We start from the raw sequence: 12,438 nt of genomic DNA, 5'->3' as shown, positions 1-12,438 counted from the left end.
TGCTGCTTGATAAGGAACGAGGGAGGGAAATAATTACAATAAATCAACTAAAATCCATAGGCATGTTGTACTTCCACCAACCTTTGTCTTTGTACATGTCGCATGATCGAACATGCTACGTACGTATTTTCTCTGGCCAAATCGACACGCATACTTACCAACAGACTACATAATTCTCTTTATAGTGAATACACAAATAATTTTTATCGTATATACATACACTTATAAAATTCATGATGATTGAAAGTACATGAAGATTTATTTTAAAAATAACCAAACAGTTCTTATTGTAGTTATGAACATTAATATTGGAACTCATACGTAGGATCACATTTTATGTTTCATCTGCTGCATATGACAGTGACACATATAAACTTTGGTAAATAGTCTTAATTTGTAGAATTCTTATTATAGTTATCAACATTAATATTGGAACTCATACATAGGATCATATTTTATGTTTCATCTCCTACATGTGACGGCGACACATATAAACTTTGGTAAATAGACTTAATTTGTAGAAGCGGGCTCGTTAGTGTCGAACGGCACCGGCCGGTTGCTATCTGAGTGTGGCCATAGTTGAACCAGAATTGAATCAATATGAGAACAATGGCTTAGATAAAGAATATTTACTCTTCCATTGCAAACATGTTTGCTAGTGATTTTTAAAATGAATCGGTAGCACCCGACTTATAGTAATACATAAATCCCGTCCATCCCTCACCACTAGATATAAATTATTGTAATACCAAAATAGTACATGCACACAGTGACGCGGAATTTTTTTGATGTAAATATTTGTTGCTTAGCACATAATACAGAACCACACCATGAAAAACCCATTAAAACACCACATTATAAATAAAATAAAAAAGTATAGGCCATCAAAAATCGTCCCTCGGTTTCAAGATAGAAGGTGTATTTTTTTTGAAAAATAAAATTTATTTAACGTTGACTAAGTTTGAAGTAAAAATATCGGCATCCATAATACTAAATAAATATAATATAAAAATTTATTCATGATGAATTTATTGATCGCAACTTCATATTATGGATATTAATATAATTCTCTACAAATTTGATCAAACTTGTAGAGCTTTGACTTTTAAATAATCTGTATTTGAGGTGTGCTTCGGTAGACCCCTCTCCACAAAACATAGAAAGGGAAACGTATACCCACCTCGCGTGGTACACTACAAGCTATTGTACAGATACAGTACGAGATGGATATACATTGATGCTGGAATTTTGTGTATTTATGAGCCAGCCCAATATGTAATTTCAGAAATTCCTAATAAATCCTAGAGGCCCACGCAACCCATTTGTGCAAGGCAAGAGGTGGAAATATTTAGTCGCACATTGCTAATTTAGTGGGAGTTGGACCTTCTTATAAGGGAGGATGTTTCCACACATGTATGAGTTTGAGAACAAGAGAGACATACACGCGCGCTCCTCCTCCTCCGTCCGCCTCGCCTCGTCACGACGCGACGCGGAAATGAGCCGAGCCGAGCTAAATTTTTGCCACGCACGACTGGTATACGAAAGGCCACTCGGAGAAGCTGAACGTTTTCTGCTGTAGTGGATATTGAAAGCACACGCCGTAGTTTCGTCGCTGCGTCTGTTCGCTTCACATCCCGTCACTGGCCTCTCGCCTCCTTCTCCTGCGCCTATAAAAGAGAGGTCGCTCCTCTCCAGAGACTACGCATCAGTAGTTCCCACTCGCCACCGGTTCTTCTCTCTGTGCTGCTGCTACGTTCTTCCTCATCCCGTCCTGCAGCGTGCACCGTTCGTCGGGACAATAGGCCTCCGAAACTCCGTCTCTTCGAGTCCTATACGGGAGAAGGGCGATAAGGTTTTTGGGGAGCGCTCAACGCAACTATTGGCTTCCATCACGTACACCGACGATCTCTTCCCGGATGACGACTACTTCCCCGACGTCGACCACCTCTTCGGTACCATGGCGAACGACAACGCCAACACCAATCCTCCTGCTGCTGCAACTCAGTGCGTACTCATGTGATTCTTCTTTGAATTCCTATCGCACCTTTTTGCTATAGTTTCTCTGCTAGATATGTTCCGTTTCTACTCATTACTCCATATGATACCTTGTCTTTGTAGAACGGTTATACAAATGCTCTTTTCTGGATCCTACGTGCACATGTCTTTTGTCTTCTCATCTCTATATAGCTTGCCTTCTTTCGTTGTTGTTATAGTTGGAAATATGAGCAATTTACCATAGGATTTTATTACAGGAAAAACTAGGAAAAACATAACCAACATAACAACAACGAAAGAAGGCAAGCTATATAGAGATGAGAAGACAAAAGACATGTGCACGTAGGATCCAAAAAAGAGCATATGTATAACCGTTCTACAAAGACAAGGTATCATATGGAGTAATAAGTAGAACCGGAACATATCTAGCAGAGAAACTATAGCAAAAAGGTGTGATAGGAATTCAAAGAAGAAGCACATGAGTACGTACTGAGTTGCAGCAGCAGGAGGATTGGTGTTGGCGTTGTCGTTGGCCATGGTACCGAAGAGGTGGTCGACGTCGGGGAAGTAGTCGTCTGTAGTGCCCCAGATGTAAACCTTGCCATATTTGGAACCTATTGCATGTGGGTCCACCATGTCAGTGAGTTGATGTATCCAATTGTGCCATGACCTCATGTGGTGTCCCTTGTTTATTTTTTTCCTTCCTTCCCATGCATGCATGCATAGCATATTATTGCATGCCCTTGTCTTGTGTTGTTGCCATATGATCTGAGCATTTCTTGGGGTGGTGGTGAACTTGTGGTTGCACCTTGTGATGCCTGTGATGATGTGCATGTGGTGTATAGTTAATGTGGGGTGTGCATGTGCTAGTATAAGCTTGGGATTCAAAACCATCTCCACCCCTCCTCTCTATTTCTCCTATGTCAAGATTCTCTTCTCCCTTCACTCTCTTAAAAAAACCATGTATTAGTCTATTTTTTGGAGGCTTGCCAAGATGTGTTTATGCTGTTCTGTAACTTAGTTTTAAGGGTGAAATAAATCCAAAATAGTAAATAAATTGCTGTTTTGCATTATTTCAAATTACCCCAAATATTTATTTTCTATTTATTTCAAATAGGTCATAATTCCTTATGACCAGGGGCATTTTTGTTTTGTTTTAACCCCAACAGAATTGCCACTTGTTTTAAAACCTTTTCTATGTTTATTTAAAAGAATAAAACCCCCCTCAGGGCCCCCTCCTCTATCTATCGCCAGTGGCAAAGCCTTCAGCGTGGCCCAACCCATCTCCTCGCTAGCTCACGCGCGCGGCGCGTCGTCCTCCTCCCTTTCCAGCGAGGCAGGCGGCCCCACCTGTCATCCTCTCTTTCCCTCCCCTCTGCTCCACCGAGAGGAGCGACAGCACATGGCCGACGGCACGCCCTCGCGTTCCTCCTCTCCAGCTATTTAATCCCTTGGCGTCCGTGCAGTCGCGCTAGGGTTCCTCCCCGCCGCCGCACCGTCCAGATCTCGAACCCCCTCTCTCTCTCTCGTCGCAACAAGGTAAGGAGAGCACGGGATCGCCATGGTCGACGGGTAGGAGTTTGTCGCCGTCGTCGATCTACTTCCCCTACCTCCTCTACGACGGCACCAACAGCTCGAGGACGCCTCTAGGAACCCGTTCCTGGCGCAAGATCGACCTCCCCCGCGCTGCGTCCACTAATTCCGGCGGCGCTTCCCCTCCGACGAGAAGCTTCGCCGACGGCCTTCTTCCACTACTTCCTCTACGAGCCGCTCCTTCCTCGACTCGTACGCGAGGTAGTGCTCCTCCTCCCTCCTCCCTGTCCCAGATCGGGTGCAGTAGCAGTAGGTTCGGAGCGCGCTTGCTCTCTGTCGCCAGAGCTGCCGCTCGTCGTCGTCACGCCGTTGAAGAGCCCCTCGGGTGAAGTTAGCATACGAAATGAGCTCATGCACGTGTGGGATTCCTCCCTTCCACGAGCCGTTGCTCGATTTGTACCATGTCGCCGGCAAGGGTCCTCCCCTGTTCCGGTCTGCCGCCGGTAGTAGATCAGCAGAGGGACCTCCTTCAGTTCGTTTGTTGCGCTTGTTAGTTCAGACTTCATAGCGTAGTTCTGTTGTGCAAGTAGTGAGGTGCGGGGTTTGATTCCCCCTCGGCACCTTTTTGTATTTGTTTTTCTCGGCACAGTGTCCTGCAGAGGGGCTTACCTTGCCTGAACCCTCTGTTCTGTCGATAAGTTGACAGTAGCAGAGTGGTAAGGGTAGATTTGCTGCACCAGTGGGTTCTGGGTTCGAATCCCAGGGAGCTCTCCTTTTGTTTTTCTCTTTTTGCTGCAATTTTACTTCCTCTTTGCTGTTGCTGATCTTGTGCCAACCATAGGTGGCCATGGCATTTTGTTTCTATTTTTCCTTGCTGTTATAATTGTGCTAGGTGATGTAGTGTGTGTGGGTGTGCTTGTGAGAGGTGCATGTGTGTGTGTGGGCTTACACATGGGGTTAGTTGCACTAGATTGTGTGCATGGTGGTGCTTACTAGTAGTTGATCCTAGAATATGATAGCAAGTGTAGTTGTAGCATGTGTAGGTTCTTCTTGTTGTAGATGCTAGCACTTGATGTTTGTACTAGGTTGTGTGTGCATAAGTATAGTAGATCTTGTTCTAGTGATGGTTGCTTTGATTACATGTGAAAGTGTGTGGAGTTGATCTTGAGCATGATGTGCTTGAGAGTGATGTGGACTAGGTGTGTGTGTGAGTAGCATCCCACCTTGGCAAGCAAGCTTTGCACCTTCACATGTCCATATGTGAGAGGGCATGGCATGATATTTGTGTGGGAAGCTTAATAGTAGGGGTTGTGAAGTTGATGTGCATGACACAAACATGGGGTTCAAAACCCCATGTCACTTTGTCATTGTGCACATGAGCTCAACCTTTGTTGATGTTGATATAGTGGAACTACATGAAATGATGCCCTATTCACTAGGCATGATTTGAAGTAGTTTCCTCTTCCTTAATTGTGGTCACTTGTTCCAAGTAGGTGCCCACATTTTATATATGATTTTGGGGTAGAATCTCCCAAGGAATCCAGTGGTGAAGTTAGTTTTGCCATTAGGATACTTTATGGAGTTGACATATTCAGATTTGTTGCAAGTTTGCTCTTTGTTTCCATGGAATAGGTGGAGCCCAAGGGCATGATTTTTTGTGTGGTAATAGTAGGGGTTTTGCTCTACACCATAGTGGTGTCATTTATCACTTGGTGTTATTTGTGTGCAAGCTATGCCTAGACAAAGTGGGCATGTGGCTGAAAAAGTCCAGCTTAGTGAAATCTGGAATTTCACTAAGTCTGAGAATCTGGAAACATTTTCTTCTCCTATAGATGAGGTGGTGCTGGTCATTGTGTTATGAACTGGCCTTAGTTCAGTGCTAGGATTTTGAACCTGATATGTTTGTGAAGCTCCCTGTAAAATTTCATCTCATTTGGAGCCTGTAGGTTATGTTTTTATTGCTGTCAAAAAGCTTCGGAACTAAGACAGAAAGTCAGGTGCAGGAATTTTCACTAAGTCCTTGAGATCTGATGGTTTTGGGAAAGTTTGTGGCCTTGTATCTTCTAGAGTTTAATTCCTTTTTCTGTGATTCTTGCTGGTGCTTGAAGTGTTCTTGGTTGGCTACAGCCACATATATTATTCGTCATATTTTGAGGGCTGTAGCTATGTTGCATGTAGCTCACAAAGAGCTAAGATGCAGATTGGGGCAGATTGTGTAGTATAGTCATTTTGATGATTGTGGGTGATTAGTTGATGTTGTGGTGTTCTTCCTTGCTCCAATCCATTCATGTTGGGTTGTTATATGTCTTGGCAACCTGGGAATACCAGATTTGTGCCAACTGAGTGTGTGGTGTTGATTCTTCCACGTAGGGCTTCATATCTTGTTTCGTTGATTCCCGTTGATCCGTAGCTCCGATGGTAATGTTCTTTATATGGTTTTGCATTGTTTCCACGAGACGCATCTGATCATGTCATCCTCATGCATGTCAAAATATCTTAGTGTACAGTTCTGTCCAGAAACTTATAGTAGCTTCATTTGCTTGTGCTAGTGATAGAAATAGTAATGCATGCTCATTTTTCATCTCATGCATCATATGCTTGTTGCATATTGTGGTGCTTCTGTTCATTGGTTGTTATTCTTATGTTGGGTAGCACCGGGATCGGAGAACGAATATGTGGAGTCAGGAGAGTACGTGCAGGACGAACCAGAACCATTCCAAGCTGAGGACATCACAGGCAAGATGATATGACCTTGATTCCATCTCTAGACTTGTTATGCTAGTTTGTGTTGCCATGTCATATTGCTCGCTGCCTACCACTGAATTACATTGCCTCTTGATATGCCATGAGCCCAAACACTGTTCCCCTTCCTAACAGAACTTGAATGTCTAAGTAGGCTTTGCTCAACTACTAATGTTAGCGTTGCTAGATGCAGGTGCTTTGACTCATGTGATAACATGAGCTTCATACCATTATCTTAAATTCTGTTATTTAATTAATGCACCTATATACTTGCTAAATGACGGGAGGCCTAGCCTTTTGTCGGGTGCTTTGTTCCGTTATTGCCGCCTTAGTTACCGGCTACCGGTGTTTGATTCCATAATGATCGCTCCTAACACGTTCGGGGTTGTTATGGGGACCCCCTTGATAAATCGCGTAGTGCTAAGGCTTGTCCGGCAGGACCCAACGTTGGTTTTAATCTGTTAATCACATAATAATCTACATAGGGAATAGCTACCCCGAGGAATTTAATCAACAACCCGGGCCAGTGCTCCTCATGATTGTTGGTCCCACCTGAGCGATGTCCGGGGCCCCACTGGTCACCCAGAGGTTTAGCCATCCCGACGTCTAGCTCATCCGTTGTGTCCTGAGACTGAGATACGCGGCTCTTATCAGGATCGTCGACACGACGGGAGGTCCTGCTAGCCTTGTCTTACCTTAGCGGTATATCTTGCATATAGGAATCCCAGTGAAGCTTTGGTTTCCCCCAGAGTTGAGGTTTTCCTCTAAGGAATCCGACGAGATCACGAGATTCGTGATAGAGGATGCCTTTGCGGCCTGTGTATGTTTGTGATGGACTAGTTGGAGCACCCCCTGCAGGGTTTAATCTTTCGGAAAGCCGTGTCCGCGGTTATGTGGCAACTTGGAATATTTTGTTAACATCCGGTATTAGATAACTCAAACATAAGATAATAAAATTGCCAACTGTGTGCGTAACCGTGACTGTCCCCTCGAAGATCTCTCTTCGATCGGGAACACGGTGGGGTTATGAATGTCGTAGGTATACTACAAGAAATATGCTCATACATGATGTTTTTTAAGACATCGTTGATGAATTCATCATAAACCTATGACGATTTCATCCGAGATTGTCGTAAACCGTTTGAGGGGATCAAATCTACATATAAATTACGACGATGTGAGTCAAAAACGTCGTAACTGCATAATATGAGATCGTCATAACTTTTACGACGATTATAAAAATGTCGTAACATGTTCTAACTATGTTGACATGTCACTCGTGGGTCCATTCTATGTCACGCGCCAAACCCGTCTAGTTTGTGAAGCAACCTACTATTCTGTCATTCCAAAAATTCTCGAAAAATTCTCATAAATACTTTGGATCATATATTCTCAAATATGTGAAAACTCTTCCTTCCATAGTTCAAAAATAATTCAGCAATATTCATTTTCCTATTCTGTTCAGAATAACACTTTGTGAAGGAAGTGATATTTCTATTTATTTGATTACCCTCATATTTTCTGGGCACTCTTTCCTATCCAAATCAGTGCCACATGAAAACTTTCGAAACCATTTTCCTAGTAAATATTTCTGAACAAATTTCCAAAGTTTTCGTTCAGCTAACTACTTTGTGAAGGAAGTACTAGATAGGAATATCCTGACTAGTTGAATTTTTTCCACATCTTCTATGTGCCCAAAACATAGCTCTCCACAAATTTTTAGCCTCATATAACAATCCATGTGAGCTCATCATCCAATCTTTGTTTCTGATAATATTTGTATCACTCAAAAAATGATTAAAAATAGCTAGAAATATAAAAAATGCATACAAATTGGTTCTCATTCATAAAATGTGGTCTAATTCTAGTGAAAATTTATATGGTGCCCTTTTGTGAATTACTAGCAAAAAGGCCCGTGCGTTGCAACGGGAAAAAAAATTCATAATGTTCAATGATCATGATCACATTTTGCTGCATTATCGAGATACACTATCATTCTCAATTCCGTGAAATCAAGAATTTTTTTTAAACTCTTGAACATATTTGTAATCGTGAATATTTTTCAAATTTATCAACAATTTTACAATCTTTTGATATTTTTTAAAATCAAGAACATTTTTGTTATTTGCAAACAACTTTTTAATTGTGAATATTTTTTTAACAATTTTCCTCCATACCACCTCTAGCGTGTCTACCTTTGGAAACATTAAGCATGTCATCTTCTTATTATTAGGGATAACATAAATCAGACGGTGAACTGCGAAAACGACGGGCGACAGAAGCACTCCGTGCTTTATTATTAGGGAAAGATTTTTGATAGATGTTTCACAAAATTACTCTATTTTTAGTACTTGAAAACTATTTTAAATTACTGATTTCCGAACCCACGGATCGATGACATGGCACCCATCCATCCATCCATCCATCTCTTCATCCCACATCTATACGTTCATGTATCCACAGAAAAAAATAAAAAAATGAAAAAGAGATACCCCACCCGCACAAACCCTAGCTCAGATCCCATCCCCACAACGCGTCCTCGCGAAACTCCCCTTCCAGATCGCCGCCGCCACCTCCCTTCGCACCGCACCCGCTGCGGCTCCCACACTCCCCGTACCCGCGCACGCCGCCGGACTTGCGGGCAGTCTGCAGCAGGAAGGGCAGCCATGGCGCTCGCATCAGGCTCTTCGCTGTGGATGCCGGCGCGGCGCTCGTCACCTCCCTTGCCGACCGTGAGGAGTGGCAGGACTGTGTCCTAGAACTCGGCGACGACTTCTCCGACCTCGAGGAGCTCCAGGTCGTCTGCGTGCAGGGCGCGGGCAGATCCGACCGGGCCGTCATCCGCATCGTCGACAAGTTCTTCCCTGGTACGCCAAACCCCTTCTCGTGACTTCCTGTCCTCTCCCCGTCCGCGAGGGGGAGGAAGCCGATGCAGTCGACGGAGTCCTCCTCCTCCCCACTGCTGATTGCTCTAGTTCAGTTCATCTGCAGTCCGGTTGTTGATTTTTCTTGATTTTTGTTGGTCTGTCCAGATGAGCGCGATGAAGGCCGCCAACAAGGAGATGAGCTCAAGGGGGTGATGTAGACCACCGTCAAGATCGAGGGCATCGATGTGCATTTTGCTCCTCCCCATTTTTAGCTTTGCCGTCGCTGCTGCCGAATTCGTGATGTCGTCTATGGCCTGTCAGATTTTGTTTTCGTACAGTGTGAATATTTCAGTGTCGGTGGGGGATACGTAGGATGCATCCCCTCTAAGCTAGCGTCAAAACCTCTAAAGCGTCCTACCATAGCAGTAACAATTCAGCTGCAGATTCTCAGTGAAAATATGTAGCGTAAAATGAAAACTCTAAGCAGAGCACACTAAGCAACCACTGTTAATTTCCCCATCGTTGCCGCCTCGGGGGATCGAACCGGCCTGAATTCGAGTTCCGTTTTGCTTCGGCTTTGACAAGGCGTACAATACGTTGGGGAGTGGTGGTAGTTTTGGAATTGGGAATACAAACTTTAGAGCCCATCTTGCTTCCTCGTGTTCAAGCATAGTAGCATATGCATGTTCATTTGTGATTCCTATACATCAAGAAATGACCAAAAAATGAAATAAGCTTATTTTGACATAGCGTAGCTCATTTATCAACTGGTTTCCATGCATCAAGGAGTTAAGGATGACATTTTGATGCAGCGTGGTTACAGGAGAGCACAAATGAGAACAAATCATGTTGTTACGAGGAGCTCTCAGTATCCATTCGGATATGCGCCTACCATGGTTTCGCACGCCATTTCGATGTCTCACAGATTTATGCATACCAAAACCTCTGAGAATGCATTTGGCTATTAGTTGTGAATTCTCATGGTGCCGCTTGCCGTCGTGTTTCAGTTTTTGACCAACTAAAAGGTTTCAGTCCTTATTACTGTAATCATACAGTCATGTTAAATTTTGGGCCTGTGAGACGTGAGGGGAAGCCAACTAAGACAACCTTCAACTCCCCCTCTTATTTGAATGACATATTCTCTTGAGTTGTCTTTCTCATAGATAATATATCTGCAGATTTACAATCCTGCAATCCAAGTGAAGAAGAAACTGAAAAGTGGTTTAATCAGTACCAAGTCAAAACAAGTTCAGGTAGCAGCTGATTTTTTGTTTTGCTAGTTTTTGAACATGGATGCTGACCATCTGATTTCATTTTATGAACATGGATGCTGACCATTCTCGGCGCATGCTCCACGATCGGGCTTGGTGGCTCTTAATCTCATCGCGGTTGCTGTATTTGTTTTGAGAAAAATGGGTCGTGGTTTTGTTTCTGTTTTGCAAGCAGTAGTTGTGCTTCGTTTTCCTGATGGTTGAATCGCTTCGTTTCAGTAGTTGTAGTCACTGATCTCAACAGTTTACTTTTTCATGTTGTGCTTCTCTAGTTGTTTGAATGTGTGTGCAGCCTACTATGGTACTACTACTTGCTTGAATATGGAGCTGGTGACGGACGCCAACTTCGACTGCTCCGGCACCGGGTTCTCGCTGCAGGCCATGGACTCCTCTCACGTCACGCTCGTCGCCCTCCTCCTGCGCTCCGAGGGCTTCGAGCACTACCGCTGCGACCGCAACCTCTCCATGGGCATGAACCTCGACAACATGGCCAAGATGCTCCGCTGAGCCGGTAGCAACGACATCATCACAATCAAGGCCGACGACGGCTCCGACACCGTCACCTTCATGTTCGAGTCGTCAAGTAAGCGACCCCCCCCCCCCCCCCGCACTCGATCTATTTTCTCCCCTTTGCTCCTTGTGGTTACGTCGGTGACCCCGATCTGGATGGATGGATGGATGGACAGATCAGGATAAGATTGCCGACTTCGAGATGAAGCTCATGGACATCGACAGCGAGCACCTCGGCATCCCCGACTCGGAGTACCAGGCTATCAAGTACTACCACATTGTGAACCCTCCTGATCAGCAGAGAAAATTGTTGCATTTCAAATTTGCATCAGTGCTGTTCTTCTTGGATAGAACATTCAGAACTAAATAATGCTGATAGATACAGTATGTATAATTTGCGGTGTATTATAGACACTTCTACTCTTCTGATAGATATTCATTCCAGGCTGATGCACACTATTGAGTCAATGTTTCATACTGAAAGTTCACAGTGGGTTCCTGCTTATGATTATGTCATTAAGGCCTTACATACTGAAAGTTTAATGTTTTCACAGTGATCCTTCTTTTTATAGAAAGGCAATGGCCTCTAGTGAACTGAAGATAGGAAAAGTGATATGTGAATGCACTTTGAACTAGCTATCTAACTAGCATAGTCAGTGGTAATTAAGGGTTTTGGTGCAACTGCTTAGACAGATGTTCTCTGCATTCCAGCTATCTTTGAGATGTGATGTGATGTTACTGTTATTTATGTTAGGATACTCACATAGTTTTTGTTACTCTGAACTTTTTTTGACAGAGACGCCTATTAATATTGCTTAATTGTTTACTAAGATTTCACACTTCCTTCAATAATTCTCCCAATGTACATTGACCTTCCTTCTCTGCCTTTTTCAGATATGTCAGCATGTCTTTCCTGCGTGCAACTCGAACCATTTCTGTCAGCATGTCTCCCCTCCTATTCCACGAGTGTGTTTGTTTGACTCTTGTGTTTCTCTGTTCGTCTGATGATCGCTTCCTCGCAACTGATGTGACTTATGATCAGATTATGTTGTCCTCAGCCAACCAGGACCTTCAGCCCATGCTTGCGGCCAAGAGGCATATCCTTGCTCTAAACATGAAAGATCTTGCGAATCCCAATATAATGAATGTAAGCACCTCCGCAGTTTCGTCGGCCTCCTAACGCTGGAAGCACCATCTTTTGTTAAAACTTTCACCATGTGGTTCTTTTGAGATTTAATCTTGTTATCATACACAATGAGATTTGGTGCTGATGCTGATACTCACAAGATCATGTTTACACAATTATGCAGATGTGTCTTGATCATTTTCAATCATGTAAGCAAGATTGTATCTCATTAAACGCACATAGCAGCAACTCTAATTATCAGGTTAGCTAACTGTTACTGTCATGTTTATTCATTTTCCTTTGTGTAAACCTCACAGAATATCTTCTGTATCATACTGAAACCATCAATTAGATGATGTGCTCTGAAACTTTTGTACAACTTTGAGAGCGGGGT

The 12,438-nt window shown here is 43.4% G+C and overlaps 1 pseudogene; it reads left to right on the top strand.

Moving 5' to 3' along the window:
- The first annotated feature begins 10,570 nt into the window (after positions 1–10,570).
- LOC123405036 lies at positions 10,571–11,288 on the top strand (annotated as a pseudogene).
- Positions 11,289–12,438: the final 1,150 nt, after the last annotated feature.

Source organism: Hordeum vulgare, chromosome 6H, assembly GCF_904849725.1.
Source record: "Hordeum vulgare subsp. vulgare chromosome 6H, MorexV3_pseudomolecules_assembly, whole genome shotgun sequence".
NCBI classification, from domain to species: domain Eukaryota; kingdom Viridiplantae; phylum Streptophyta; class Magnoliopsida; order Poales; family Poaceae; genus Hordeum; species Hordeum vulgare.
This window is presented reverse-complemented; position numbering and strand designations above follow the sequence as displayed.